General features: G+C 45.5%; 30 non-coding genes across 30 annotated transcripts; 13 read left to right on the top strand and 17 right to left on the bottom strand.

Moving 5' to 3' along the window:
* Positions 1 to 476: 476 nt before the first annotated feature.
* Positions 477 to 549, bottom strand: TRNAF-GAA (transfer RNA phenylalanine (anticodon GAA)). Its single transcript has one exon. It is a non-coding gene; the product is annotated as a tRNA-Phe (tRNA).
* A 175-nt stretch (positions 550 to 724) lies between these two features.
* On the top strand, positions 725 to 807 carry TRNAL-CAG (transfer RNA leucine (anticodon CAG)). The gene has a single exon. It is a non-coding gene; the product is annotated as a tRNA-Leu (tRNA).
* A 1,190-nt stretch (positions 808 to 1,997) lies between these two features.
* TRNAF-GAA (transfer RNA phenylalanine (anticodon GAA)) lies at positions 1,998 to 2,070 on the bottom strand. Its single transcript has one exon. It is a non-coding gene; the product is annotated as a tRNA-Phe (tRNA).
* Positions 2,071 to 2,245: 175 nt separating this feature from the next.
* TRNAL-CAG (transfer RNA leucine (anticodon CAG)) lies at positions 2,246 to 2,328 on the top strand. The gene has a single exon. It is a non-coding gene; the product is annotated as a tRNA-Leu (tRNA).
* Positions 2,329 to 3,513: 1,185 nt separating this feature from the next.
* On the bottom strand, positions 3,514 to 3,586 carry TRNAF-GAA (transfer RNA phenylalanine (anticodon GAA)). The gene has a single exon. It is a non-coding gene; the product is annotated as a tRNA-Phe (tRNA).
* Positions 3,587 to 5,034: 1,448 nt separating this feature from the next.
* TRNAF-GAA (transfer RNA phenylalanine (anticodon GAA)) lies at positions 5,035 to 5,107 on the bottom strand. Its single transcript has one exon. It is a non-coding gene; the product is annotated as a tRNA-Phe (tRNA).
* Positions 5,108 to 5,282: 175 nt separating this feature from the next.
* Positions 5,283 to 5,365, top strand: TRNAL-CAG (transfer RNA leucine (anticodon CAG)). The gene has a single exon. It is a non-coding gene; the product is annotated as a tRNA-Leu (tRNA).
* A 1,191-nt stretch (positions 5,366 to 6,556) lies between these two features.
* On the bottom strand, positions 6,557 to 6,629 carry TRNAF-GAA (transfer RNA phenylalanine (anticodon GAA)). The gene has a single exon. It is a non-coding gene; the product is annotated as a tRNA-Phe (tRNA).
* Positions 6,630 to 8,076: 1,447 nt separating this feature from the next.
* Positions 8,077 to 8,149, bottom strand: TRNAF-GAA (transfer RNA phenylalanine (anticodon GAA)). The gene has a single exon. It is a non-coding gene; the product is annotated as a tRNA-Phe (tRNA).
* Positions 8,150 to 8,316: 167 nt separating this feature from the next.
* On the top strand, positions 8,317 to 8,399 carry TRNAL-CAG (transfer RNA leucine (anticodon CAG)). Its single transcript has one exon. It is a non-coding gene; the product is annotated as a tRNA-Leu (tRNA).
* A 1,180-nt stretch (positions 8,400 to 9,579) lies between these two features.
* On the bottom strand, positions 9,580 to 9,652 carry TRNAF-GAA (transfer RNA phenylalanine (anticodon GAA)). Its single transcript has one exon. It is a non-coding gene; the product is annotated as a tRNA-Phe (tRNA).
* A 175-nt stretch (positions 9,653 to 9,827) lies between these two features.
* Positions 9,828 to 9,910, top strand: TRNAL-CAG (transfer RNA leucine (anticodon CAG)). The gene has a single exon. It is a non-coding gene; the product is annotated as a tRNA-Leu (tRNA).
* Positions 9,911 to 11,101: 1,191 nt separating this feature from the next.
* TRNAF-GAA (transfer RNA phenylalanine (anticodon GAA)) lies at positions 11,102 to 11,174 on the bottom strand. Its single transcript has one exon. It is a non-coding gene; the product is annotated as a tRNA-Phe (tRNA).
* Positions 11,175 to 11,349: 175 nt separating this feature from the next.
* Positions 11,350 to 11,432, top strand: TRNAL-CAG (transfer RNA leucine (anticodon CAG)). Its single transcript has one exon. It is a non-coding gene; the product is annotated as a tRNA-Leu (tRNA).
* Positions 11,433 to 12,611: 1,179 nt separating this feature from the next.
* On the bottom strand, positions 12,612 to 12,684 carry TRNAF-GAA (transfer RNA phenylalanine (anticodon GAA)). The gene has a single exon. It is a non-coding gene; the product is annotated as a tRNA-Phe (tRNA).
* A 175-nt stretch (positions 12,685 to 12,859) lies between these two features.
* On the top strand, positions 12,860 to 12,942 carry TRNAL-CAG (transfer RNA leucine (anticodon CAG)). The gene has a single exon. It is a non-coding gene; the product is annotated as a tRNA-Leu (tRNA).
* Positions 12,943 to 14,130: 1,188 nt separating this feature from the next.
* On the bottom strand, positions 14,131 to 14,203 carry TRNAF-GAA (transfer RNA phenylalanine (anticodon GAA)). Its single transcript has one exon. It is a non-coding gene; the product is annotated as a tRNA-Phe (tRNA).
* Positions 14,204 to 14,378: 175 nt separating this feature from the next.
* On the top strand, positions 14,379 to 14,461 carry TRNAL-CAG (transfer RNA leucine (anticodon CAG)). The gene has a single exon. It is a non-coding gene; the product is annotated as a tRNA-Leu (tRNA).
* Positions 14,462 to 15,900: 1,439 nt separating this feature from the next.
* TRNAF-GAA (transfer RNA phenylalanine (anticodon GAA)) lies at positions 15,901 to 15,973 on the bottom strand. The gene has a single exon. It is a non-coding gene; the product is annotated as a tRNA-Phe (tRNA).
* Positions 15,974 to 16,148: 175 nt separating this feature from the next.
* TRNAL-CAG (transfer RNA leucine (anticodon CAG)) lies at positions 16,149 to 16,231 on the top strand. The gene has a single exon. It is a non-coding gene; the product is annotated as a tRNA-Leu (tRNA).
* A 1,191-nt stretch (positions 16,232 to 17,422) lies between these two features.
* TRNAF-GAA (transfer RNA phenylalanine (anticodon GAA)) lies at positions 17,423 to 17,495 on the bottom strand. The gene has a single exon. It is a non-coding gene; the product is annotated as a tRNA-Phe (tRNA).
* A 175-nt stretch (positions 17,496 to 17,670) lies between these two features.
* On the top strand, positions 17,671 to 17,753 carry TRNAL-CAG (transfer RNA leucine (anticodon CAG)). The gene has a single exon. It is a non-coding gene; the product is annotated as a tRNA-Leu (tRNA).
* Positions 17,754 to 18,937: 1,184 nt separating this feature from the next.
* TRNAF-GAA (transfer RNA phenylalanine (anticodon GAA)) lies at positions 18,938 to 19,010 on the bottom strand. Its single transcript has one exon. It is a non-coding gene; the product is annotated as a tRNA-Phe (tRNA).
* A 175-nt stretch (positions 19,011 to 19,185) lies between these two features.
* TRNAL-CAG (transfer RNA leucine (anticodon CAG)) lies at positions 19,186 to 19,268 on the top strand. Its single transcript has one exon. It is a non-coding gene; the product is annotated as a tRNA-Leu (tRNA).
* A 1,189-nt stretch (positions 19,269 to 20,457) lies between these two features.
* TRNAF-GAA (transfer RNA phenylalanine (anticodon GAA)) lies at positions 20,458 to 20,530 on the bottom strand. Its single transcript has one exon. It is a non-coding gene; the product is annotated as a tRNA-Phe (tRNA).
* A 175-nt stretch (positions 20,531 to 20,705) lies between these two features.
* On the top strand, positions 20,706 to 20,788 carry TRNAL-CAG (transfer RNA leucine (anticodon CAG)). Its single transcript has one exon. It is a non-coding gene; the product is annotated as a tRNA-Leu (tRNA).
* A 1,186-nt stretch (positions 20,789 to 21,974) lies between these two features.
* TRNAF-GAA (transfer RNA phenylalanine (anticodon GAA)) lies at positions 21,975 to 22,047 on the bottom strand. The gene has a single exon. It is a non-coding gene; the product is annotated as a tRNA-Phe (tRNA).
* Positions 22,048 to 23,492: 1,445 nt separating this feature from the next.
* TRNAF-GAA (transfer RNA phenylalanine (anticodon GAA)) lies at positions 23,493 to 23,565 on the bottom strand. Its single transcript has one exon. It is a non-coding gene; the product is annotated as a tRNA-Phe (tRNA).
* A 176-nt stretch (positions 23,566 to 23,741) lies between these two features.
* On the top strand, positions 23,742 to 23,824 carry TRNAL-CAG (transfer RNA leucine (anticodon CAG)). Its single transcript has one exon. It is a non-coding gene; the product is annotated as a tRNA-Leu (tRNA).
* A 1,191-nt stretch (positions 23,825 to 25,015) lies between these two features.
* TRNAF-GAA (transfer RNA phenylalanine (anticodon GAA)) lies at positions 25,016 to 25,088 on the bottom strand. Its single transcript has one exon. It is a non-coding gene; the product is annotated as a tRNA-Phe (tRNA).
* Positions 25,089 to 25,471: the final 383 nt, after the last annotated feature.

The following is a 25,471-nucleotide window of genomic DNA, read 5'->3' as shown; positions in this document are numbered from 1 at the left end:
AAGGCTTCTTGGAGAAGTGTGGTAATATATGTCTCTGCCATTCAGCATTCTGCTGAATATTTCCGGATCCTTGCATTATTTAGTCTTTCTCACATTAATGACTGATGTGAAAGAGGGACTTCCCCCCCCCCCATTTCCAGGATTACCTGCGCATTATGCAAGAAGGAAAGCTCGGTTCAGTTAGGATATAGAAAGAACCCAGAAACATTCATGTCAATTGTTCAATGTTTAAAACGAGGGTGTGAAAAAACCCAGTATTAAATCGGGGACCTTTAGATCTTTAGTCTACGCTCTCCCAACTGAGCTATTTCGGCATCCACGCAGCACATTGTCTTCTCCTGAAAGAACTGTTTTCAACCTTTTTTTTTTTTTCTATAGTTCCAGCAGTGCGCTACGCTCGATCGAAACCCCAACGAATTGGAAAGAAACGTAGCAAGCCTTTTCTTTTGTTAGTGGATTTGTATTCAAAATTCATTTGCCGAAACCCGGGATCGAACCAGGGACCTTTAGATCTTCAGTCTAACGCTCTCCCAACTGAGCTATTTCGGCCTCTGTCCTGGGGTTTGCTGTCTCCCCGTTCACTAGTTGGGACATCTTTAGGCAAGGTGAAAATTCCCATGAGTACAGAATGTACATAGGAGGGATGATTTTCTAATGAGTAGTTAATTGATTCCAAATAGCGTGTATACGCGTGAAATTCAGGGACTGAGGAAACTAATCCCATGTCAGGATGGCCGAGCGGTCTAAGGCGCTGCGTTCAGGTCGCAGTCTCCTCTGGAGGCGTGGGTTCGAATCCCACTTCTGACAGTGGTTTGATTTTTTTCCTGCTGGCGATAGCACCAGTGCAGAGAAATTCCTGCTGGCTCCCAATGGCAATTTCACTTTTACTTCTGACTATATAGCCTGACTCAGCTTGCTTGGCTGTAGAGCCAGTAATAAGGGTCCTAGCTTACAGTGACCTGATTCTGTGTAACTTCCGCGTGACCCTCCTGAAAAGTACGTGACTCCGCAAGGGATTTTCTTGTGAAGACAAGAGTTCTGAATAATGCGCACTTGAATGGAGACCAAAGACTAATCCAATCACAATCTGGAGGATCCGCTATGATGTCTGTCACAAACACCCCTTCTACATTCTGTCTGTGTGGACCGTTAAGGTAAAAGAACGGCCTTTATTGTAAGAGACAAAGGTTTACAGCTGAAGCATGGAATAACATTTCTACAGCATTGGAACCTGGGGGAGACCTGGGAGAAATGACATTCAGTGGGGCCTGGAGCTCATTGGACATTGCCATCTGGTTTTGACTAGCCAAGAGTCGAGCTCTGACTCTATACCCACTTAAAATCATCAATATAATGTAGCTGAGCAGGGTCTATCTGCTAAAAAAAGACAGCCACCGCTGTTGTGCACCTAGGACATGTCTTCTGGTGATGCAGCTGCGTGCTTTTTGAGGTGAACGCTATTCAGCGAGCAGCAAAGAAAATGGCAGCTGGTTCTTCGGGAGGGAACACGGAGAAGAGGTAAGGCTTCTTGGAGAAGTGTGGTAATATATGTCTCTGCCATTCAGCATTCTGCTGAATATTTCCGGATCCTTGCATTATTTAGTCTTTCTCACATTAATGACTGATGTGAAAGAGGGACTCCCCCCCCCCCCCCATTTCCAGGATTACCTGCGCATTATGCAAAAAGGAAAGCTCGGTTCAGTTAGGATATAGAAAGAACCCAAAAACATTCATGTCAATTGTTCAATGTTTAAAATGAGGGTGTGACAAAACCCAGAATTGAATCGGGGACCTTTAGATCTTTAGTCTACGCTCTCCCAACTGAGCTATTTCGGCATCCGCGCAGCACATTGTCTTCTCCTGAAAGAACTGTTTTCAACCTTTTTTTTTTTTCTATAGTTCCAGCAGTGCGCTACGCTCGATCGAAACCCCAGCGAATTGGAAAGAAACGTAGCAAGCCTTTTCTTTTGTTAGTGGATTTGTATTCAAAATTCATTTGCCGAAACCCGGGATCGAACCAGGGACCTTTAGATCTTCAGTCTAACGCTCTCCCAACTGAGCTATTTCGGCCTCTGTCCTGGGGTTTGCTGTCTCCCCGTTCACTAGTTGGGACATCTTTAGGCAAGGTGAAAATTCCCATGAGTACAGAATGTACATAGGAGGGATGATTTTCTAATGAGTAGTTAATTGATTCCAAATAGCGTGCATGCGCGCGACATTCGGGGACTGAGGAAACTAATCCCATGTCAGGATGGCCGAGCGGTCTAAGGCGCTGCGTTCAGGTCGCAGTCTCCTCTGGAGGCGTGGGTTCGAATCCCACTTCTGACAGTGGTTTGATTTTTTTCCTGCTGGCGATAGCACCAGTGCAGAGAAATTCCTGCTGGCTCCCAATGGCAATTTCACTTTTACTTCTGACTATATAGCCTGACTCAGCTTGCTTGGCTGTAGAGCCAGTAATAAGGGTCCTAGCTTACAGTGACCTGATTCTGTGTAACTTCCGCGTGACCCTCCTGAAAAGTACGTGACTCCGCAAGGGATTTTCTTGTGAAGACAAGAGTTCTGAATAATGCGCACTTGAATGGAGACCAAAGACTAATCCAATCACAATCTGGAGGATCCGCTATGATGTCTGTCACAATCACCCCTTCTACATTCTGTCTGTGTGGACCGTTAAGGTAAAATAACGGCCTTTATTGTAAGAGACAAAGGTTTACAGCTGAAGCATGGAATAACATTTCTACAGCATTGGAACCTGGGGGAGACCTGGGAGAAATGACATTCAGTGGGGCCTGGAGCTCATTGGACATTGCCATCTGGTTTTGACCAGCCAAGAGTCGAGCTCTGACTCTATACCCACTTAAAATCATCAATATAATGTAGCTGAGCAGGGTCTATCTGCTACAAAAAGACAGCCACCGCTGTTGTGCACCTAGGACATGTCTTCTGGTGATGCAGCTGCGTGCTTTTAAAGGTGAACGCTATTCGGCGAGCAGCAAAGAAAATGGCAGCTGGTTCTTCGGGAGGGAACACGGAGAAGAGGTAAGGCTTCTTGGAGAAGTGTGGTAATATATGTCTCTGCCATTCAGCATTCTGCTGAATATTTCCGGATCCTTGCATTATTTAGTCTTTCTCACATTAATGACTGATGTGAAAGAGGGACTTCCCCCCCCCATTTCCAGGATTACCTGCGCATTATGCAAAAAGGAAAGCTCGGTTCAGTTAGGATATAGAAAGAACCCAAAAACATTCATGTCAATTGTTTAATGTTTAAAACGAGGGTGTGACAAAACCCAGAATTGAATCGGGGACCTTTAGATCTTTAGTCTACACTCTCCCAACTGAGCTATTTCGGCATCCACGCAGCACATTGTCTTCTCCTGAAAGAACTGTTTTCAACCTTTTTTTTTTTCTATAGTTCCAGCAGTGCGCTACGCTCGATCGAAACCCCAACGAATTGGAAAGAAACGTAGCAAGCCTTTTCTTTTGTTAGTGGATTTGTATTCAAAATTCATTTGCCGAAACCCGGGATCGAACCAGGGACCTTTAGATCTTCAGTCTAACGCTCTCCCAACTGAGCTATTTCGGCCTCTGTCCTGGGGTTTGCTGTCTCCCTGTTCACTAGTTGGGACATCTTTAGGCAAGGTGAAAATTCCCATGAGTACAGAATGTACATAGGAGGGATGATTTTCTAATGAGTAGTTAATTGATTCCAAATAGCGTGCATGCGTGCGACATTCAGGGACTGAGGAAACTAATCCCATGTCAAGATGGCCAAGCGGTCTAAGGCGCTGCGTTCGGGTCGCAGTCTCCTCTGGAGGTGAGGGTTCGAATCCGACTTCTGACAGTGGTTTGATTTTTTTCCTGCTGGCGATAGCACCAGTGCAGAGAAATTCCTGCTGGCTCCCAATGGCAATTTCACTTTTACTTCTGACTATATAGCCTGACTCAGCTTGCTTGGCTGTAGAGCCAGTAATAAGGGTCCTAGCTTTCAGTGACCTGATTCTGTGTAACTTCCGCGTGACCCTCCTGAAAAGTACGTGACTCCGCAAGGGATTTTCTTGTGAAGACAAGAGTTCTGAATAATGCGCACTTGAATGGAGACCAAAGACTAATCCAATCACAATCTGGAGGATCCGCTATGATGTCTGTCACAAACACCCCTTCGACATTCTGTCTGTGTGGACCGTTAAGGTAAAATAATGGCCTTTATTGTAAGATACAAAGGTTTACAGCTGAAGCATGGAATAACATTTCTACAGCATTGGAACCTGGGGGAGACCTGGGAGAAATGACATTCAGTGGGGCCTGGAGCTCATTGGACATTGCCATCTGGTTTTGACCAGCCAAGAGTCGAGCTCTGACTCTATACCCACTTAAAATCATCAATATAATGTAGCTGAGCAGGATCTATCTGCTAAAAAAAGACAGCCACAGCTGTTGTGCACCTAGGACATGTCTTCTGGTGATGCAGCTGCGTGCTTTTGGAGGTGAACGCTATTCGGCGAGCAGCAAAGAAAATGGCAGCTGGTTCTTCGGGAGGGAACACGGAGAAGAGGTAAGGCTTCTTGGAGAAGTGTGGTAATATATGTCTCTGCCATTCAGCATTCTGCTGAATATTTCCGGATCCTTGCATTATTTAGTCTTTCTCACATTAATGACTGATGTGAAAGAGGGACTCCCCCCCCCCCCCCATTTCCAGGATTACCTGCGCATTATGCAAGAAGGAAAGCTCGGTTCAGTTAGGATATAGAAAGAACCCAAAAACATTCATGTCAATTGTTCAATGTTTAAAACGAGGGTGTGACAAAACCCAGAATTGAATCGGGGACCTTTAGATCTTTAGTCTACGCTCTCCCAACTGAGCTATTTCGGCATCCGCGCAGCACATTGTCTTCTCCTGAAAGAACTGTTTTCAACCTTTTTTTTTTTTCTATAGTTCCAGCAGTGCGCTACGCTCGATTGAAAACCCAACGAATTTGAAAGAAACGTAGCAAGCCTTTTCTTTTGTTAGTGGATTTGTATTCAAAATTCATTCGCCGAAACCCGGGATCGAACCAGGGACCTTTAGATCTTCAGTCTAATGCTCTCCCAACTGAGCTATTTCGGCCTCTGTCCTGGGGTTTGCTGTCTCCCCGTTCACTAGTTGGGACATCTTTAGGCAAGGTGAAAATTCCCATGAGTACAGAATGTACATAGGAGGGATGATTTTCTAATGAGTAGTTAATTGATTCCAAATAGCGTGCATGCGCGCGACATTCAGGGACTGAGGAAAATAATCCCATGTCAGGATGGCCGAGCGGTCTAAGGCGCTGCGTTCAGGTCGCAGTCTCCTATGGACGCGTGGGTTCGAATCCCACTTCTGACAGTGGTTTGATTTTAATCCTGCTGGAAATAGCACCAGTGCAGAGAAATTCCTGCTGGCTCCCAATGGCAATTTCACTTTTACTTCTGACTATATAGCCTGACTCAGCTTGCTTGGCTGTAGAGCCAGTAATAAGGGTCCTAGCTTACAGTGACCTGATTCTGTGTAACTTCCGCGTGACCCTCCTGAAAAGTACGTGACTCCGCAAGGGATTTTCTCATGAAGACAAGAGTTCTGAATAATGCGCACTTGAATGGAGACCAAAGACTAATCCAATCACAATCTGTAGGATCCGCTATGATGTCTGTCACAAACACCCCTTCTACATTCTGTCTGTGTGGACCGTTAAGGTAAAAGAACGGCCTTTATTGTAAGAGACAAAGGTTTACAGCTGAAGCATGGAATAACATTTCTACAGCATTGGAACCTGGGGGAGACCTGGGAGAAATGACATTCAGTGGGGCCTGGAGCTCATTGGACATTGCCATCTGCTTTTGACCAGCCAAGAGTCGAGCTCTGACTCTATACCCACTTAAAATCATCAATATAATGTAGCTGAGCAGGGTCTATCTGCTAAAAAAAGACAGCCACCGCTGTTGTACACCTAGGACATGTCTTCTGGTGATGCAGCTGCGTGCTTTTGGAGGTGAACGCTATTGGGCGAGCAGCAAAGAAAATGGCAGCTGGTTCTTCGGGAGGGAACACGGAGAAGAGGTAAGGCTTCTTGGAGAAGTGTGGTAATATATGTCTCTGCCATTCAGCATTCTGCTGAATATTTCCGGATCCTTGCATTATTTAGTCTTTCTCACATTAATGACTGATGTGAAATAGGGACTCCCCCCCCCCCCCCCATTTCCAGGATTACCTGCGCATTATGCAAGAAGGAAAGCTCGGTTCAGTTAGGATATAGAAAGAACCCAAAAACATTCATGTCAATTGTTCAATGTTTAAAATGAGGGTGTGACAAAACCCAGAATTGAATCGGGGACCTTTAGATCTTTAGTCTACGCTCTCCCAACTGAGATATTTCGGCATCCGCGCAGCACATTGTCTTCTCCTGAAAGAACTGTTTTCAACCTTTTTTTTTTTTCTATAGTTCCAGCAGTGCGCTACGCTCGATCGAAACCCCAACGAATTGGAAAGAAACGTAGCAAGCCTTTTCTTTTGTTAGTGGATTTGTATTCAAAATTCATTTGCCGAAACCCGGGATCGAACCAGGGACCTTTAGATCTTCAGTCTAACGCTCTCCCAACTGAGCTATTTTGGCCTCTGTCCCGGGCGTTTGCTGTCTCCCCGTTCACTAGTTGGGACATCTTTAGGCAAGGTGAAAATTCCCATGAGTACAGAATGTACATAGGAGGGATGATTTTCTAACGAGTAGTTAATTGATTCCAAATAGCGTGCATGCGCGCGACATTCAGGGACCTAATCCCATGTCAGGATGGCCGAGCGGTCTAAGGCGCTGCGTTCAGGTCGCAGTCTCCTCTGGAAGCGTGGGTTCGAATCCCAATTCTGACAGTGGTTTGACTTTTTTCCTGCTGGCGATAGCACCAGTGCAGAGAAATTCCTGCTGGCTCCCAATGGCAATTTCACTTTTACTTCTGACTATATAGCCTGACTCAGCTTGCTTGGCTGCAGAGCCAGTAATAAGGGTCCTAGCTTACAGTGACCTGATTCTGTGTAACTTCCGCGTGACCCTCCTGAAAAGTACGTGACTCCGCAAGGGATTTTCTCATGAAGACAAGAGTTCTGAATAATGCGCACTTGAATGGAGACCAAAGACTAATCCAATCACAATCTGTAGGATCCGCTATGATGTCTGTCACAAACACCCCTTCTACATTCTGTCTGTGTGGACCGTTAAGGTAAAAGAACGGCCTTTATTGTAAGAGACAAAGGTTTACAGCTGAAGCATGGAATAACATTTCTACAGCATTGGAACCTGGGGGAGACCTGGGAGAAATGACATTCAGTGGGGCCTGGAGCTCATTGGACATTGCCATCTGCTTTTGACCAGCCAAGAGTCGAGCTCTGACTCTATACCCACTTAAAATCATCAATATAATGTAGCTGAGCAGGATCTATCTGCTAAAAAAAGACAGCCACCGCTGTTGTACACCTAGGACATGTCTTCTGGTGATGCAGCTGCGTGCTTTTGGAGGTGAACGCTATTGGGCGAGCAGCAAAGAAAATGGCAGCTGGTTCTTCGGGAGGGAACACGGAGAAGAGGTAAGGCTTCTTGGAGAAGTGTGGTAATATATGTCTCTGCCATTCAGCATTCTGCTGAATATTTCCGGATCCTTGCATTATTTAGTCTTTCTCACATTAATGACTGATGTGAAATAGGGACTCCCCCCCCCCCCCCCCCCATTTCCAGGATTACCTGCGCATTATGCAAGAAGGAAAGCTCGGTTCAGTTAGGATATAGAAAGAACCCAAAAACATTCATGTCAATTGTTCAATGTTTAAAATGAGGGTGTGACAAAACCCAGAATTGAATCGGGGACCTTTAGATCTTTAGTCTATGCTCTCCCAACTGAGCTATTTCGGCATCCGCGCAGCACATTGTCTTCTCCTGAAAGAACTGTTTTCAACCTTTTTTTTTTTTCTATAGTTCCAGCAGCGCGCTACGCTCGATCGAAACCCCAACGAATTGGAAAGAAACGTAGCAAGCCTTTTCTTTTATGTTAGTGGATTTGTATTCAAAATTCATTTGCCGAGACCCGGGATCGAACCAGGGACCTTTAGATCTTCAGTCTAACGCTCTCCCAACTGAGCTATTTCGGCCTCTGTCCTGGGGTTTGCTGTCTACCCGTTCACTAGTTGGGACATCTTTAGGCAAGGTGAAAATTCCCATGAGTACAGAATGTACATAGGAGGGATGATTTTCTAATGAGTAGTTAATTGATTCCAAATAGCGTGCATGCGCGCGACATTCAGGGACCTAATCCCATGTCAGGATGGCCGAGCGGTCTAAGGCGCTGCGTTCAGGTCGCAGTCTCCTCTAGAGGCGTGGGTTCGAATCCCAATTCTGACAGTGGTTTGCCTTTTTTCCTGCTGGCGATAGCACCAGTGCAGAGAAATTCCTGCTGGCTCCGAAAGGCAATTTCACTTTTACTTCTGACTATATAGCCTGACTCAGCTTGCTTGGCTGTAGAGCCAGTAATAAGGGTCCTAGCTTACAGTGACCTGATTCTGTGTAACTTCCGCGTGACCCTCCTGCAAAGTACGTGACTCCGCAAGGGATTTTCTTGTGAAGACAAGAGTTCTGAATAATGCGCACTTGAATGGAGACCAAAGACTAATCCAATCACAATCTGGAGGATCCGCTATGATGTCTGTCACAAACACCCCTTCTACATTCTGTCTGTGTGGACCGTTAAGGTAAAATAACGGCCTTTATTTAAGAGACAAAGGTTTACAGCTGAAGCATGGAATAACATTTCTACAGCATTGGAACCTGGGGGAGACCTGGGAGAAATGACATTCAGTGGGGCCTGGAGCTCATTGGACATTGCCATCTGGTTTTGACCAGCCAAGAGTCGAGCTCTGACTCTATACCCACTTAAAATCATCAATATAATGTAGCTGAGCAGGGTCTATCTGCTAAAAAAAGACAGCCACCGCTGTTTTGCACCTAGGACATGTCTTCTGGTGATGCAGCTGCGTGCTTTTGGAGGTGAACGCTATTCAGCGAGCAGCAAAGAAAATGGCAGCTGGTTCTTCGGGAGGGAACACGGAGAAGAGGTAAGGCTTCTTGGAGAAGTGTGGTAATATATGTCTCTGCCATTCAGCATTCTGCTGAATATTTCCGGATCCTTGCATTATTTAGTCTTTCTCACATTAATGACTGATGTGAAATAGGGACTCCCCCCCCCCCCATTTCCAGGATTACCTGCGCATTATGCAAGAAGGAAAGCTCGGTTCAGTTAGGATATAGAAAGAACCCAAAAACATTCATGTCAATTGTTCAATGTTTAAAATGAGGGTGTGACAAAACCCAGAATTGAATCGGGGACCTTTAGTCTACGCTCTCCCAACTGAGCTATTTCGGCATCCGCCCAGCACATTGTCTTCCCCTGAAAGAACTGTTTTCAACCTTTTTTTTTTTTTCTATAGTTCCAGCAGCGCGCTACGCTCGATCGAAACCCCAACGAATTGGAAAGAAACGTAGCAAGCCTTTTCTTTTGTTAGTGGATTTGTATTCAAAATTCATTTGCCGAAACCCGGGATCGAGCCAGGGACCTTTAGATCTTCAGTCTAACGCTCTCCCAACTGAGCTATTTCGGCCTCTGTCCTGGGGTTTGCTGTCTCCCCGTTCACTAGTTGGGACATCTTTAGGCAAGGTGAAAATTCCCATGAGTACAGAATGTACATAGGAGGGATGATTTTCTAATGAGTAGTTAATTGATTCCAAATAGCGTGCATGCGCGCGACATTCAGGGACTGAGGAAACTAATCCCATGTCAGGATGGCCGAGCGGTCTAAGGCGCTGCGTTCAGGTCGCAGTCTCCTCTGGAGGCGTGTGTTCGAATCCCACTTCTGACAGTGGTTTGATTTTTTTCCTGCTGGCGATAGCACCAGTGCAGAGAAATTCCTGCTGGCTCCCAATGGCAATTTCACTTTTACTTCTGACTATATAGCCTGACTCAGCTTGCTTGGCTGTAGAGCCAGTAATAAGGGTCCTAGCTTACAGTGACCTGATTCTGTGTAACTTCCGCGTGACCCTCCTGAAAAGTACGTGACTCCGCAAGGGATTTTCTTGTGAAGACAAGAGTTCTGAATAATGCGCACTTGAATGGAGACCAAAGACTAATCCAATCACAATCTGGAGGATCCGCTATGATGTCTGTCACAAACACCCCTTCTACATTCTGTCTGTGTGGACCGTTAAGGTAAAAGAACGACCTTTATTGTAAGAGACAAAGGTTTACAGCTGAAGCATGGAATAACATTTCTACAGCATTGGAACCTGGGGGAGACCTGGGAGAAATGACATTCAGTGGGGCCTGGAGCTCATTGGACATTGCCATCTGGTTTTGACCAGCCAAGAGTCGAGCTCTGACTCTATACCCACTTAAAATCATCAATATAATGTAGCTGAGCAGGGTCTATCTGCTAAAAAAAGACAGCCACCGCTGTTGTGCACCTAGGACATGTCTTCTGGTGATGCAGCTGCGTGCTTTTGGAGGTGAACGCTATTGGGCGAGCAGCAAAGAAAATGGCAGCTGGTTCTTCGGGAGGGAACACGGAGAAGAGGTAAGGCTTCTTGGAGAAGTGTGGTAATATATGTCTCTGCCATTCAGCATTCTGCTGAATATTTCCGGATCCTTGCATTATTTAGTCTTTCTCACATTAATGACTGATGTGAAAGAGGGACTCCCCCCCCCCCCCCCCATTTCCAGGATTACCTGCGCATTATGCAAGAAGGAAAGCTCGGTTCAGTTAGGATATAGAAAGAACCCAAAAACATTCATGTCAATTGTTTAATGTTTAAAACGAGGGTGTGACAAAACCCAGAATTGAATCGGGGACCTTTAGATCTTTAGTCTACGCTCTCCCAACTGAGCTATTTCGGCATCCGCGCAGCACATTGTCTTCTCCTGAAAGAACTGTTTTCAACCTTTTTTTTTTTCTATAGTTCCAGCAGTGCGCTACGCTCGATCGAAACCCCAACAAATTGGAAAGAAACGTAGCAAGCCTTTTCTTTTGTTAGTGGATTTGTATTCAAAATTCATTTGCCGAAACCCGGGATCGAACCAGGGACCTTTAGATCTTCAGTCTAACGCTCTCCCAACTGAGCTATTTCGGCCTCTGTCCTGGGGTTTGCTGTCTCCCCGTTCACTAGTTGGGACATCTTTAGGCAAGGTGAAAATTCCCATGAGTACAGAATGTACATAGGAGGGATGATTTTCTAATGAGTAGTTAATTGATTCCAAATAGCGTGCATGCGCGCGACATTCAGGGACTGAGGAAACTAATCCCATGTCAGGATGGCCGAGCGGTCTAAGGCGCTGCGTTCAGGTTGCAGTCTCCTCTGGAGGCGTGGGTTCGAATCCCACTTCTGACAGTGGTTTGATTTTTTTCCTGCTGGCGATAGCACCAGTGCAGAGAAATTCCTGCTGGCTCCCAATGGCAATTTCACTTTTACTTCTGACTATATAGCCTGACTCAGCTTGCTTGGCTGTAGAGCCAGTAATAAGGGTCCTAGCTTACAGTGACCTGATTCTGTGTAACTTCCGCATGACCCTCCTGAAAAGTACGTGACTCCGCAAGGGATTTTCTTGTGAAGACAAGAGTTCTGAATAATGCGCACTTGAATGGAGACCAAAGACTAATCCAATGACAATCTGGAGGATCCGCTATGATGTCTGTCACAAACACCCCTTCTACATTCTGTCTGTGTGGACCGTTAAGGTAAAATAACGGCCTTTATTTAAGAGACAAAGGTTTACAGCTGAAGCATGGAATAACATTTCTACAGCATTGGAACCTGGGGGAGACCTGGGAGAAATGACATTCAGTGGGGCCGGGAGCTCATTGGACATTGCCATCTGGTTTAGACCAGCCAAGAGTCGAGCTCTGACTCTATACCCACTTAAAATCATCAATATAATGTAGCTGAGCAGGGTCTATCTGCTAAAAAAAGACAGCCACCGCTGTTGTGCACCTAGGACATGTCTTCTGGTGATGCAGCTGCGTGCTTTTGGAGGTGAACGCTATTCGGCGAGCAGCAAAGAAAATGGCAGCTGGTTCTTCGGAAGGGAACACGGAGAAGAGGTAAGGCTTCTTGGAGAAGTGTGGTAATATATGTCTCTGCCATTCAGCATTCTGCTGAATATTTCCGGATCCTTGCATTATTTAGTCTTTCTCACATTAATGACTGATGTGAAAGAGGGACTTCCCCCCCCATTTCCAGGATTACCTGCGCATTATGCAAGAAGGAAAGCTCGGTTCAGTTAGGATATAGAAAGAACCCAAAAACATTCATGTCAATGGTTCAATGTTTAAAACGAGGGTGTGACAAAACCTAGAATTGAATCGGGGACCTTTAGATGTTTAGTCTACGCTCTCCCAACTGAGCTATTTCGGCATCCGCACAGCACATTGTCTTCTCCTGAAAGAACTGTTTTCAACCTTTTTTTTTTTTCTATAGTTCCAGCAGTGCGCTAGATCAAAACCCCAACGAATTGGAAAGAAACGTAGCAAGCCTTTTCTTTTGTTAGTGGATTTGTATTCAAAATTCATCTACCGAAACCCGGGATCGAACCAGGGACCTTTAGATCTTCAGTCTAACGCTCTCCCAACTGAGCTATTTCGGCCTCTGTCCTAGGGTTGGCTGTCTACCCGTTCACTAGTTGGGACATCTTTAGGCAAGGTGAAAATTCCCATGAGTACAGAATGTACATAGGAGGGATGATTTTCTAATGAGTAGTTAATTGATTCCAAATAGCGTGCATGCGCGCGGCATTCAGGGACTGAGGAAACTAATCCCATGTCAGGATGGCCGAGCGGTCTAAGGCGCTGCGTTCAGGTCGCAGTCTCCTCTGGAGGTGAGGGTTCGAATCCCTCTTCTGACAGTGGTTTGATTTTTTTCCTGCTGGCGATAGCACCAGTGCAGAGAAATTCCTGCTGGCTCCCAATGGCAATTTCACTTTTACTTCTGACTATATAGCCTGACTCAGCTTGCTTGGCTGTAGAGCCAGTGATAAGGGTCCTAGCTTACAGTGACCTGATTCTGTGTAACTTCCGCGTGACCCTCCTGAAAAGTACGTGACTCCGCAAGGGATTTTCTTGTGAAGACAAGAGTTCTGAATAATGCGCACTTGAATGGAGACCAAAGACTAATCCAATCACAATCTGGAGGATCCGCTATGATGTCTGTCACAAACACCCCTTCTACATTCTGTCTGTGTGGACCGTTAAGGTAAAAGAACGGCCTTTATTGTAAGAGACAAAGGTTTACAGCTGAAGCATGGAATAACATTTCTACAGCATTGGAACCTGGGAGAGACCTGGGAGAAATGACATTCAGTGGGGCCTGGAGCTCATTGGACATTGCCATCTGGTTTTGACCAGCCAAGAGTCGAGCTCTGACTCTATACCCACTTAAAATCATCAATATAATGTAGCTGAGCAGGATCTATCTGCTAAAAAAAGACAGCCACCGCTGTTGCGCACCTAGGACATGTCTTCTGGTGATGCAGCTGCGTGCTTTTGGAGGTGAACGCTATTGGGCGAGCAGCAAAGAAAATGGCAGCTGGTTCTTCGGGAGGGAACACGGAGAAGAGGTAAGGCTTCTTGGAGAAGTGTGGTAATATATGTCTCTGCCATTCAGCATTCTGCTGAATATTTCCGGATCCTTGCATTATTTAGTCTTTCTCACATTAATGACTGATGTGAAAGAGGGACTTCTCCCCCCCCCCATTTCCAGGATTACCTGCGCATTATGCAAGAAGGAAAGCTCGGTTCAGTTAGGATATAGAAAGAACCCAAAAACATTCATGTCAATTGTTTAATGTTTAAAACGAGGGTGTGACAAAACCCAGAATTGAATCGGGGACCTTTAGATCTTTAGTCTACGCTCTCCCAACTGAGCTATTTCGGCATCCGCGCAGCACATTGTCTTCTCCTGAAAGAACTGTTTTCAACCTTTTTTTTTTTCTATAGTTCCAGCAGTGCGCTACGCTCGATCGAAACCCCAACGAATTGGAAAGAAACGTAGCAAGCCTTTTCTTTTGTTAGTGAATTTGTATTCAAAATTCATTTGCCGAAACCCGGGATCGAACCAGGGACCTTTAGATCTTCAGTCTAACGCTCTCCCAACTGAGCTATTTCGGCCTCTGTCCTGGGGTTTGCTGTCTCCCCGTTCACTAGTTGGGACATCTTTAGGCAAGGTGAAAATTCCCATGAGTACAGAATGTACATAGGAGGGATGATTTTCTAATGAGTAGTTAATTGATTCCAAATAGCGTGCATGCGCGCGACATTCAGGGACTGAGGAAACTAATCCCATGTCAGGATGGCCGAGCGGTCTAAGGCGCTGCGTTCAGGTCGCAGTCTCCTCTGGAGGCGTGGGTTCGAATCCCTCTTCTGACAGTGGTTTGATTTTTTTCCTGCTGGCGATAGCACCAGTGCAGAGAAATTCCTGCTGGCTCCCAATGGCAATTTCACTTTTACTTCTGACTATATAGCCTGACTCAGCTTGCTTGGCTGTAGAGCCAGTAATAAGGGTCCTAGCTTTCAGTGACCTGATTCTGTGTAACTTCCGCATGACCCTCCTGAAAAGTACGTGACTCCGCAAGGGATTTTCTTGTGAAGACAAGAGTTCTGAATAATGCGCACTTGAATGGAGACCAAAGACTAATCCAATGACAATCTGGAGGATCCGCTATGATGTCTGTCACAAACACCCCTTCTACATTCTGTCTGTGTGGACCGTTAAGGTAAAATAACGGCCTTTATTTAAGAGACAAAGGTTTACAGCTGAAGCATGGAATAACATTTCTACAGCATTGGAACCTGGGGGAGACCTGGGAGAAATGACATTCAGTGGGACCTGGAGCTCATTGGACATTGCCATCTGGTTTTGACTAGCCAAGAGTCGAGCTCTGACTCTATACCCACTTAAAATCATCAATATAATGTAGCTGAGCAGGGTCTATCTGCTAAAAAAAGACAGCCACTGCTGTTGTGCACCTAGGACATGTCTTCTGGTGATGCAGCTGCGTGCTTTTGGAGGTGAACGCTATTCGGCGAGCAGCAAAGAAAATGGCAGCTGGTTCTTCGGGAGGGAACACGGAGAAGAGGTAAGGCTTCTTGGAGAAGTGTGGTAATATATGTCTCTGCCATTCAGCATTCTGCTGAATATTTCCGGATCCTTGCATAATTTAGGGTGCATTCACACTGAGTAAACACTAGCTTATTTTGTAGAGTAAAATTACACTTGTAAATTTTGCTATCCCATTGACTTCAATGATATTTTTTTACAACTGTAAAAATACGCCTGTAAAAAATACGCCTGTAAAAAAATACGCCTGTAAAAATACGCCTGTAAAATGTCATTGAAGTCAATGGAATAGCAAAATTTACAAGTGTAATTTTACTCTACAAAATAAGCTAGCGTTTACTCAGTGTGAATGCACCCTTAGTCTTTCTCACATTAATGACTGATGTGAAAGAGGGACTCCCCCCCCATTTCCAGGATTACCTGCGCATTATGCAAGAAGGAAAGCTCGGTTCAGTTAGGATATAGAAAGAACCCAAAAACATTCATGTCAATTGTTCAATGTTTAAAACGAGGGTGTGACAAAACCCAGAATTGAATCGGGGACCTTTAGATTTTTAGTCTACGCTCTCCCAACTGAGCTATTTCGGCATCTGCGCAGCACATTGTCTTCTCCTGAAAGAACTGTTTTCAACCTTTTTTTTTTTCTATAGTTCCAGCAGTGCGCTACGCTCGATCGAAACCCCAACGAATTGGAAAGAAACGTAGCAAGCCTTTTCTTTTGTTAGTGGATTTGTATTCAAAATTCATTTGCCGAAACCTGGGATCGAACCAGGGACCTTTAGATCTTCAGTCTAACGCTCTCCCAACTGAGCTATTTCAACCTCTGTCCTGGGGTTTGCTGTCTCCCCGTTCACTAGTTGGGACATCTTTAGGCAAGGTGAAAATTCCCATGAGTACAGAATGTACATAGGAGGGATGATTTTCTAATGAGTAGTTAATTGATTCCAAATAGCGTGCATGCGCGCGACATTCAGGGACTGAGGAAACTAATCCCATGTCAGGATGGCCGAGCGGTCTAAGGCGCTGCGTTCAGGTCGCAGTCTCCTCTGGAGGCGTGGGTTCGAATCCCACTTCTGACAGTGGTTCGATTTTTTTCCTGCTGGCGATAGCACCAGTGCAGAGAAATTCCTGCTGGCTCCCAATGGCAATTTCACTTTTACTTCTGACTATATAGCCTGACTCAGCTTGCTTGGCTGTAGAGCCAGTAATAAGGGTCCTAGCTTACAGTGACCTGATTCTGTGTAACTTCCGCGTGACCCTCCTGAAAACTACGTGACTCCGCAAGGGATTTTCTTGTGAAGACAAGAGTTCTGAATAATGCGCACTTGAATGGAGACCAAAGACTAATCCAATCACAATCTGGAGGATCCGCTATGATGTCTGTCACAAACACCCCTTCTACATTCTGTCTGTGTGGACCGTTAAGGTAAAATAACGGCCTTTATTGTAAGAGACAAAGGTTTACAGCTGAAGCATGGAATAACATTTCTACAGCATTGGAACCTGGGGGAGACCTGGGAGAAATGACATTCAGTGGGGCCTGGAGCTCATTGGACATTGCCATCTGGTTTTGACCAGCCAAGAGTCGAGCTCTGACTCTATACCCACTTAAAATCATCAATATAATGTAGCTGAGCAGGGTCTATCTGCTAAAAAAAGACAGCCACCGCTGTTGTGCACCTAGGACATGTCTTCTGGTGATGCAGCTGCGTGCTTTTGGAGGTGAACGCTATTGGGCGAGCAGCAAAGAAAATGGCAGCTGGTTCTTCGGGAGGGAACACGGAGAAGAGGTAAGGCTTCTTGGAGAAGTGTGGTAATATATGTCTCTGCTATTCAGCATTCTGCTGAATATTTCCGGATCCTTGCATTATTTAGTCTTTCTCACATTAATGACTGATGTGAAAGAGGGACTTCTCCCCCCCCTTCCCATTTCCAGGATTACCTGCGCATTATGCAAGAAGGAAAGCTCGGTTCAGTTAGGATATAGAAAGAACCCAAAAACATTCATGTCAATTGTTTAATGTTTAAAACGAGGGTGTGACAAAACCCAGAATTGAATCGGGGACCTTTAGATCTTTAGTCTACGCTCTCCCAACTGAGCTATTTCGGCATCCGCGCAGCACATTGTCTTCTCCTGAAAGAACTGTTTTCAACCTTTTTTTTTTTCTATAGTTCCAGCAGTGCGCTACGCTCGATCGAAACCCCAATGAATTGGAAAGAAACGTAGCAAGCCTTTTCTTTTGTTAGTGAATTTGTATTCAAAATTCATTTGCCGAAACCCGGGATCGAACCAGCGACCTTTAGATCTTCAGTCTAATGCTCTCCCAACTGAGCTATTTCGGCCTCTGTCCTGGGGTTTGCTGTCTCCCCGTTCACTAGTTGGGACATCTTTAGGCAAGGTGAAAATTCCCATGAGTACAGAATGTACATAGGAGGGATGATTTTCTAATGAGTAGTTAATTGATTCCAAATAGCGTGCATGCGCGCGACATTCAGGGACTGAGGAAACTAATCCCATGTCAGGATGGCCGAGCGGTCTAAGGCGCTGCGTTCAGGTCGCAGTCTCCTCTGGAGGCGTGGGTTCGAATCCCACTTCTGACAGTGGTTTGATTTTTTTCCTGCTGGCGATAGCACCAGTGCAGAGAAATTCCTGCTGGCTCCCAATGGCAATTTCACTTTTACTTCTGACTATATAGCCTGACTCAGCTTGCTTGGCTGTAGAGCCAGTAATAAGGGTCCTAGCTTTCAGTGACCTGATTCTGTGTAACTTCCGCGTGACCCTCCTGAAAAGTATGTGACTCCGCAAGGGATTTTCTTGTGAAGACAAGAGTTCTGAATAATGCGCACTTGAATGGAGACCAAAGACTAATCCAATCACAATCTGGAGGATCCGCTATGATGTCTGTCACAAACACCCCTTCTACATTCTGTCTGTGTGGACCGTTAAGGTAAAATAACGGCCTTTATTTAAGAGACAAAGGTTTACAGCTGAAGCATGGAATAACATTTCTACAGCATTGGAACCTGGGGGAGACCTGGGAGAAATGACATTCAGTGGGGCCTGGAGCTCATTGGACATTGCCATCTGCTTTTGACCAGCCAAAAGTCGAGCTCTGACTCTATACCCACTTAAAATCATCAATATAATGTAGCTGAGCAGGGTCTATCTGCTAAAAAAAGACAGCCACCGCTGTTGCGCACCTAGGACATGTCTTCTGGTGATGCAGCTGCGTGCTTTTGGAGGTGAACGCTATTCGGCGAGCAGCAAAGAAAATGGCAGCTGGTTCTTCGGGAGGGAACACGGAGAAGAGGTAAGGTTTCTTGGAGAAGTGTGGTAATATATGTCTCTGCCATTCAGCATTCTGCTGAATATTTCCGGATCCTTGCATTATTTAGTCTTTCTCACATTAATGACTGATGTGAAAGAGGGACTCCCCCCCCCCATTTCCAGGATTACCTGCGCATTATGCAAGAAGGAAAGCTCGGTTCAGTTAGGATATAGAAAGAACCCAAAAACATTCATGTCAATTGTTTAATGTTTAAAACGAGGGTGTGACAAAACCCAGAATTGAATCGGGGACCTTTAGATCTTTAGTCTACGCTCTCCCAACTGAGCTATTTCGGCATCCGCGCAGCACATTGTCTTCTCCTGAAAGAACTGTTTTCAACCATTTTTTTTTTCTATAGTTCCAGCAGTGCGCTACGCTCGATCGAAACCCCAACGAATTGGAAAGAAACGTAGCAAGCCTTTTCTTTTGTTAGTGGATTTGTATTCAAAATTCATTTGCCGAAACCCGGGATCGAACCAGGGACCTTTAGATCTTCAGTCTAACGCTCTCCCAACTGAGCTATTTCGGCCTCTGTCCTGGGGTTTGCTGTCTCCCCGTTCACTAGTTGGGACATCTTTAGGCAAGGTGAAAATTCCCATGAGTACAGAATGTACATAGGAGGGATGATTTTCTAATGAGTAGTTAATTGATTCCAAATAGCGTGCATGCGCGCGATATTCAGGGACTGAGGAAACTAATCCCATGTCAGGATGGCCGAGCGGTCTAAGGCGCTGCGTTCAGGTCGCAGTCTCCTCTGGAGGCGTGGGTTCGAATCCCACTTCTGACAGTGGTTTGATTTTTTTCCTGCTGGCGATAGCACCAGTGCAGAGAAATTCCTGCTGGCTCCCAATGGCAATTTCACTTTTACTTCTGCTATATAGCCTGACTCAGCTTGCTTGGCTGTAGAGCCAGTAATAAGGGTCCTAGCTTTCAGTGACCTGATTCTGTGTAACTTCCGCTTGACCCTCCTGAAAAGTACGTGACTCCGCAAGGGATTTTCTTGTGAAGACAAGAGTTCTGAATAATGCCCACTTGAATGGAGACCAAAGACTAATCCAATCACAATCTGGAAGATCCGCTATGATGTCTGTCACAAACACCCCTTCTACATTCTGTCTGTGTGGACCGTTAAGGTAAAATAACGGCCTTTATTGTAAGAGACAAAGGTTTACAGCTGAAGCATGGAATAACATTTCTACAGCATTGGAACCTGGGGGAGACCTGGGAGAAATGACATTCAGTGGGGCCTGGAGCTCATTGGACATTGCCATCTGGTTTTGACCAGCCAAGAGTCGAGCTCTGACTCTATACCCACTTAAAATCATCAATATAATGTAGCTGAGCAGGGTCTATCTGCTAAAAAAAAGACAGCCACCGCTGTTGTGCACCTAGGACATGTCTTCTGGTGATGCAGCTGCGTGCTTTTGGAGGTGAACGCTATTGGGCGAGCAGCAAAGAAAATGGCAGCTGGTTCTTCGGGAGGGAACACGGAGAAGAGGTAAGGCTTCTTGGAGAAGTGTGGTAATATATGTCTCTGCCATTCAGCATTCTGCTGAATATTTCCGGATCCTTGCATTATTTAGTCTTTCTCACATTAATGACTGATGTGAAATAGGGACTCCCCCCCCCCCCCCATTTCCAGGATTACCTGCGCATTATGCAAGAAGGAAAGCTCGGTTCAGTTAGGATATAGAAAGAACCCAAAAACATTCATGTCAATTGTTCAATGTTTAAAATGAGGGTGTGACAAAACCCAGAATTGAATCGGGGACCTTTAGATCTTTAGTCTACGCTCTCCCAACTGAGCTATTTCGGCATCCGCGCAGCACATTGTCTTCTCCTGAAAGAACTGTTTTCAACCTTTTTTTTTTTCTATAGTTCCAGCAGCGCGCTACGCTCGATCAAAACCCCAACGAATTGGAAAGAAACGTAGCAAGCCTTTTCTTTTGTTAGTGGATTTGTATTCAAAATTCATTTGCCGAAACCCGGGATAGAACCAGGGACCTTTAGATCTTCAGTCTAACGCTCTCCCAACTGAGCTATTTCGGCCTCTGTCCTGGGGTGTGCTGTCTCCCCGTTCACTAGTTGGGACATCTTTAGGCAAGGTGAAAATTCCCATGAGTACAGAATGTACATAGGAGGGATGATTTTCTAATGAGTAGTTAATTGATTCCAAATAGCGTGCATGCGCGCGACATTCAGGGACTGAGGAAACTAATCCCATGTCAGGATGGCCGAGCGGTCTAAGGCGCTGCGTTCAGGTCGCAGTCTCCTCTGGAGGTGTGGGTTCGAATCCAACTTCTGACAGTGGTTTGATTTTTTTTCCTGCTGGCGATAGCACCAGTGCAGAGAAATTCCTGCTGGCTCCCAATGGCAATTTCACTTTTACTTCTGACTATATAGCCTGACTCAGCTTGCTTGACTGTAGAGCCAGTAATAAGGGTCCTAGCTTACAGTGACCTGATTCTGTGTAACTTCCGCGTGACCCTCCTGAAAAGTACGTGACTCCACAAGGGATTTTCTTATGAAGACAAGAGTTCTGAATAATGCGCACTTGAATGGAGACCAAAGACTAATCCAATGACAATCTGGAGGATCCGCTATGATGTCTGTCACAAACACCCCTTCTACATTCTGTCTGTGTGGACCGTTAAGGTAAAAGAACGGCCTTTATTGTAAGAGACAAAGGTTTACAGCTGAAGCATGGAATAACATTTCTACAGCATTGGAACCTGGGGGAGACCTGGGAGAAATGACATTCAGTGGGGCCTGGAGCTCATTGGACATTGCCATCTGGTTTTGACCAGCCAACAGTCGAGCTCTGACTCTATACCCACTTAAAATCATCAATATAATGTAGCTGAGCAGGGTCTATCTGCTAAAAAAAGACAGCCACCGCTGTTGTGCACCTAGGACATGTCTTCTGGTGATGCAGCTGCGTGCTTTTGGAGGTGAACGCTATTCGGCGAGCAGCAAAGAAAATGGCAGCTGGTTCTTCGGGAGGGAACACGGAGAAGAGGTAAGGCTTCTTGGAGAAGTGTGGTAATATATGTCTCTGCCATTCAGCATTCTGCTGAATATTTCCGGATCTTTGCATTATTTAGTCTTTCTCACATTAATGACTGATGTGAAAGAGGGACTTCCCCCCCCATTTCCAGGATTACCTGCGCATTATGCAAGAAGGAAAGCTCGGTTCAGTTAGGATATAGAAAGAACCCAAAAACATTCATGTCAATTGTTCAATGTTTAAAACGAGGGTGTGACAAAACCCAGAATTGAATCGGGGACCTTTAGATCTTTAGTCTACGCTCTCCCAACTGAGCTATTTCGGCATCCGCGCAGCACATTGTCTTCTCCTGAAAGAACTGTTTTCAACCTTTTTTTTTTTTCTATAGTTCCAGCAGTGCGCTACGCTCGATCGAAACCCCAACGAATTGGAAAGAAACGTAGCAAGCCTTTTCTTTTGATAGTGGATTTGTATTCAAAATTCATTTGCCGAAACCCGGGATCGAACCAGGAACCTTTAGATCTTCAGTCTAACGCTCTCCCAACTGAGCTATTTCGGCCTCTGTCCTGGGGTTTGCTGTCTCCCTGTTCACTAGTTTGGACATCTTTAGGCAAGGTGAAAATTCCCATGAGTACAGAATGTACATAGGAGGGATGATTTTCTAATGAGTAGTTAATTGATTCCAAATAGCGTGCATGCGCGTGACATTCAGGGACTGAGGAAACTAATCCCATGTCAGGATGGCTGAGCGGTCTAAGGTGCTGCGTTCAGGTCGCAGTCTCCTCTGGAGGCGTGGGTTCTTATCCCACTTCTGACAGTGGTTTGATTTTTTTCCTGCTGGCGATAGCACCAGTGCAGAGAAATTCCTGCTGGCTCCCAATGGCAATTTCACTTTTACTTCTGACTATATAGCCTGACTCAGCTTGCTTGGCTGTAGAGCCAGTAATAAGGGTCCTAGCTTACAGTGACCTGATTCTGTGTAACTACCGCGTGACCCTCCTGAAAAGTACGTGACTCCGCAAGGGATTTTCTTGTGAAGACAAGAGTTCTGAATAATGCGCACTTGAATGGAGACCAAAGACTAATCCAATCACAATCTGGAGGATCCGCTATGATGTCTGTCACAAACACTCCTTCTACATTCTGTCTGTGTGGACCGTTAAGGTAAAATAACGGCCTTTATTTAAGAGACAAAGGTTTACAGCTGAAGCATGGAATAACATTTCTACAGCATTGGAACCTGGGGGAGACCTGGGAGAAATGACATTCAGTGGGGCCTGGAGCTCATTGGACATTGCCATCTGGTTTTGACCAGCCAAGAATCGTGCTCTGACTCTATACCCACTTAAAATCATCAATATAATGTAGCTGAGCAGGGTCTATCTGCTAAAAAAAGACAGCCACCGCTGTTGTGCACCTAGGACATGTCTTCTGGTGATGCAGCTGCGTGCTTTTGGAGATGAACGCTATTCGGCGAGCAGCAAAGAAAATGGCAGCTGGTTCTTCGGGAGGGAACACGGAGAAGAGGTAAGGCTTCTTGGAGAAGTGTGGTAATATATGTCTCTGCCATTCAGCATTCTGCTGAATATTTCCGGATCCTTGCATTATTTAGTCTTTCTCACATTAATGACTGATGTGAAAGAGGGACTCCCCCCCCCCCCATTTCCAGGATTACCTGTGCATTATGCAAGAAGGAAAGCTCGGTTCAGTTAGGATATAGAAAGAACCCAAAAACATTCATGTCAATTATTCAATGTTTAAAACGAGGGTGTGACAAAACCCAGAATTGAATCGGGGACCTTTAGATTTTTAGTCTACGCTCTCCTAACTGAGCTATTTCGGCATCCGCGCAGCACATTGTCTTCTCCTGAAAGAACTGTTTTCAAACTTTTTTTTTTTTCTATAGTTCCAGCAGTGCGCTACGCTCGATCGAAACCCCAACGAATTGGAAAGAAACGTAGCAAGCCTTTTCTTTTGTTAGTGGATTTGTATTCAAAATTCATTTGCCGAAACCCGGGATCGAACCAGGGACCTTTAGATCTTCAGTCTAACGCTCTCCCAACTGAGCTATTTCGGCCTCTGTCCTGGGGGTTTGCTGTCTCCCCGTTCACTAGTTGGGACATCTTTAGGCAAGGTGAAAATTCCCATGAGTACAGAATGTACATAGGAGGGATGATTTTCTAATGAGTAGTTAATTGATTCCAAATAGCGTGCATGCGCGCGACATTCAGGGACTGAGGAAACTAATCCCATGTCAGGATGGCCGAGCGGTCTAAGGCGCTGCGTTCAGGTCGCAGTCTCCTCTGGAGGCGTGGGTTTGAATCCCATTTCTGACAGTGGTTTGATTTTTTTCCTGCTGGCGATAGCACCAGTGCAGAGAAATTCCTGCTGGCTCCCAATGGCAATTTCACTTTTACTTCTGACTATATAGCCTGACTCAGCTTGCTTGGCTGTAGAGCCAGTAATAAGGGTCCTAGCTTACAGTGACCTGATTCTGTGTAACTTCCGCGTGACCCTCCTGAAAAGTACGTGACTCCGCAAGGGATTTTCTTGTGAAGACAAGAGTTCTGAATAATGCGCACTTGAATGGAGACCAAAGACTAATCCAATCACAATCTGGAGGATCCGCTATGATGTCTGTCACAAACACCCCTTCTACATTCTGTCTGTGTGGACCGTTAAGGTAAAAGAACGGCCTTTATTGTAAGAGACAAAGGTTTACAGCTGAAGCATGGAATAACATTTCTACAGCATTGGAACCTGGGGGAGACCTGGGAGAAATGACATTCAGTGGGGCCTGGAGCTCATTGGACATTGCCATCTGGTTTTGACCAGCCAAGAGTCGAGCTCTGACTCTATACCCACTTAAAATCATCAATATAATGTAGCTGAGCAGGATCTATCTGCTAAAAAAAGACAGCCACCGCTGTTGTGCACCTAGGACATGTCTTCTGGTGATGCAGCTGCGTGCTTTTGGAGATGAACGCTATTCGGCGAGCAGCAAAGAAAATGGCAGCTGGTTCTTCGGGAGGGAACACGGAGAAGAGGTAAGGCTTCTTGGAGAAGTGTGGTAATATATGTCTCTGCCATTCAGCATTCTGCTGAATATTTCCGGATCCTTGCATTATTTAGTCTTTCTCACATTAATGACTGATGTGAAAGAGGGACTTCCCCCCCCTCATTTCCAGGATTACCTGCGCATTATGCAAGAAGGAAAGCTCGGTTCAGTTAGGATATAGAAAGAACCCAAAAACATTCATGTCAATTGTTCAATGTTTAAAACGAGGGTGTGACAAAACCCAGAATTGAATCGGGGACCTTTAGATCTTTAGTCTACGCTCTCCCAACTGAGCTATTTCGGCATCCGCGCAGCACATTGTCTTCTCCTGAAAGAACTGTTTTCAACCTTTTATTTTTTTTTTTCTATAGTTCCAGCAGTGCGCTACGCTCGATCGATACCCCAACGAATTGGAAAGAAACGTAGCAAGCCTTTTCTTTTGTTAGTGGATTTGTATTCAAAATTCATTTGCCGAAACCCGGGATCGAACCAGGGACCTTTAGATCTTCAGTCTAACGCTCTCCCAACTGAGCTATTTCGGCCTCTGTCCTGGGGTTTGCTGTCTCCCCGTTCACTAGTTGGGACATCTTTAGGCAAGGTGAAAATTCCCATGAGTACAGAATGTACATAGGAGGGATGATTTTCAAATGAGTAGTTAATTGATTCCAAATAGCGTGCATGCGCGCGACATTCAGGGACTGAGGTAACTAATCCCATGTCAGGATGGCCGTGCGGTCTAAGGAGCTGCGTTCAGGTTGCAGTCTCCTCTGGAGGCGTGGGTTCGAATCCCACTTCTGACAGTGGTTTGATTTTTTTCCTGCTGGCGATAGCACCAGTGCAGAGAAATTCCTGCTGGCTCCCAATGGCAATTTCACTTTTACTTCTGACTATATAGCCTGACTCAGCTTGCTTGGCTGTAGAGCCA

Source organism: Leptodactylus fuscus, chromosome 1 (genome assembly GCF_031893055.1).
Source record: "Leptodactylus fuscus isolate aLepFus1 chromosome 1, aLepFus1.hap2, whole genome shotgun sequence".
Taxonomy (NCBI): domain Eukaryota; kingdom Metazoa; phylum Chordata; class Amphibia; order Anura; family Leptodactylidae; genus Leptodactylus; species Leptodactylus fuscus.
Note: the sequence above shows the minus strand (reverse complement) of the source record. Positions and strands in the feature narration are given on the sequence as shown.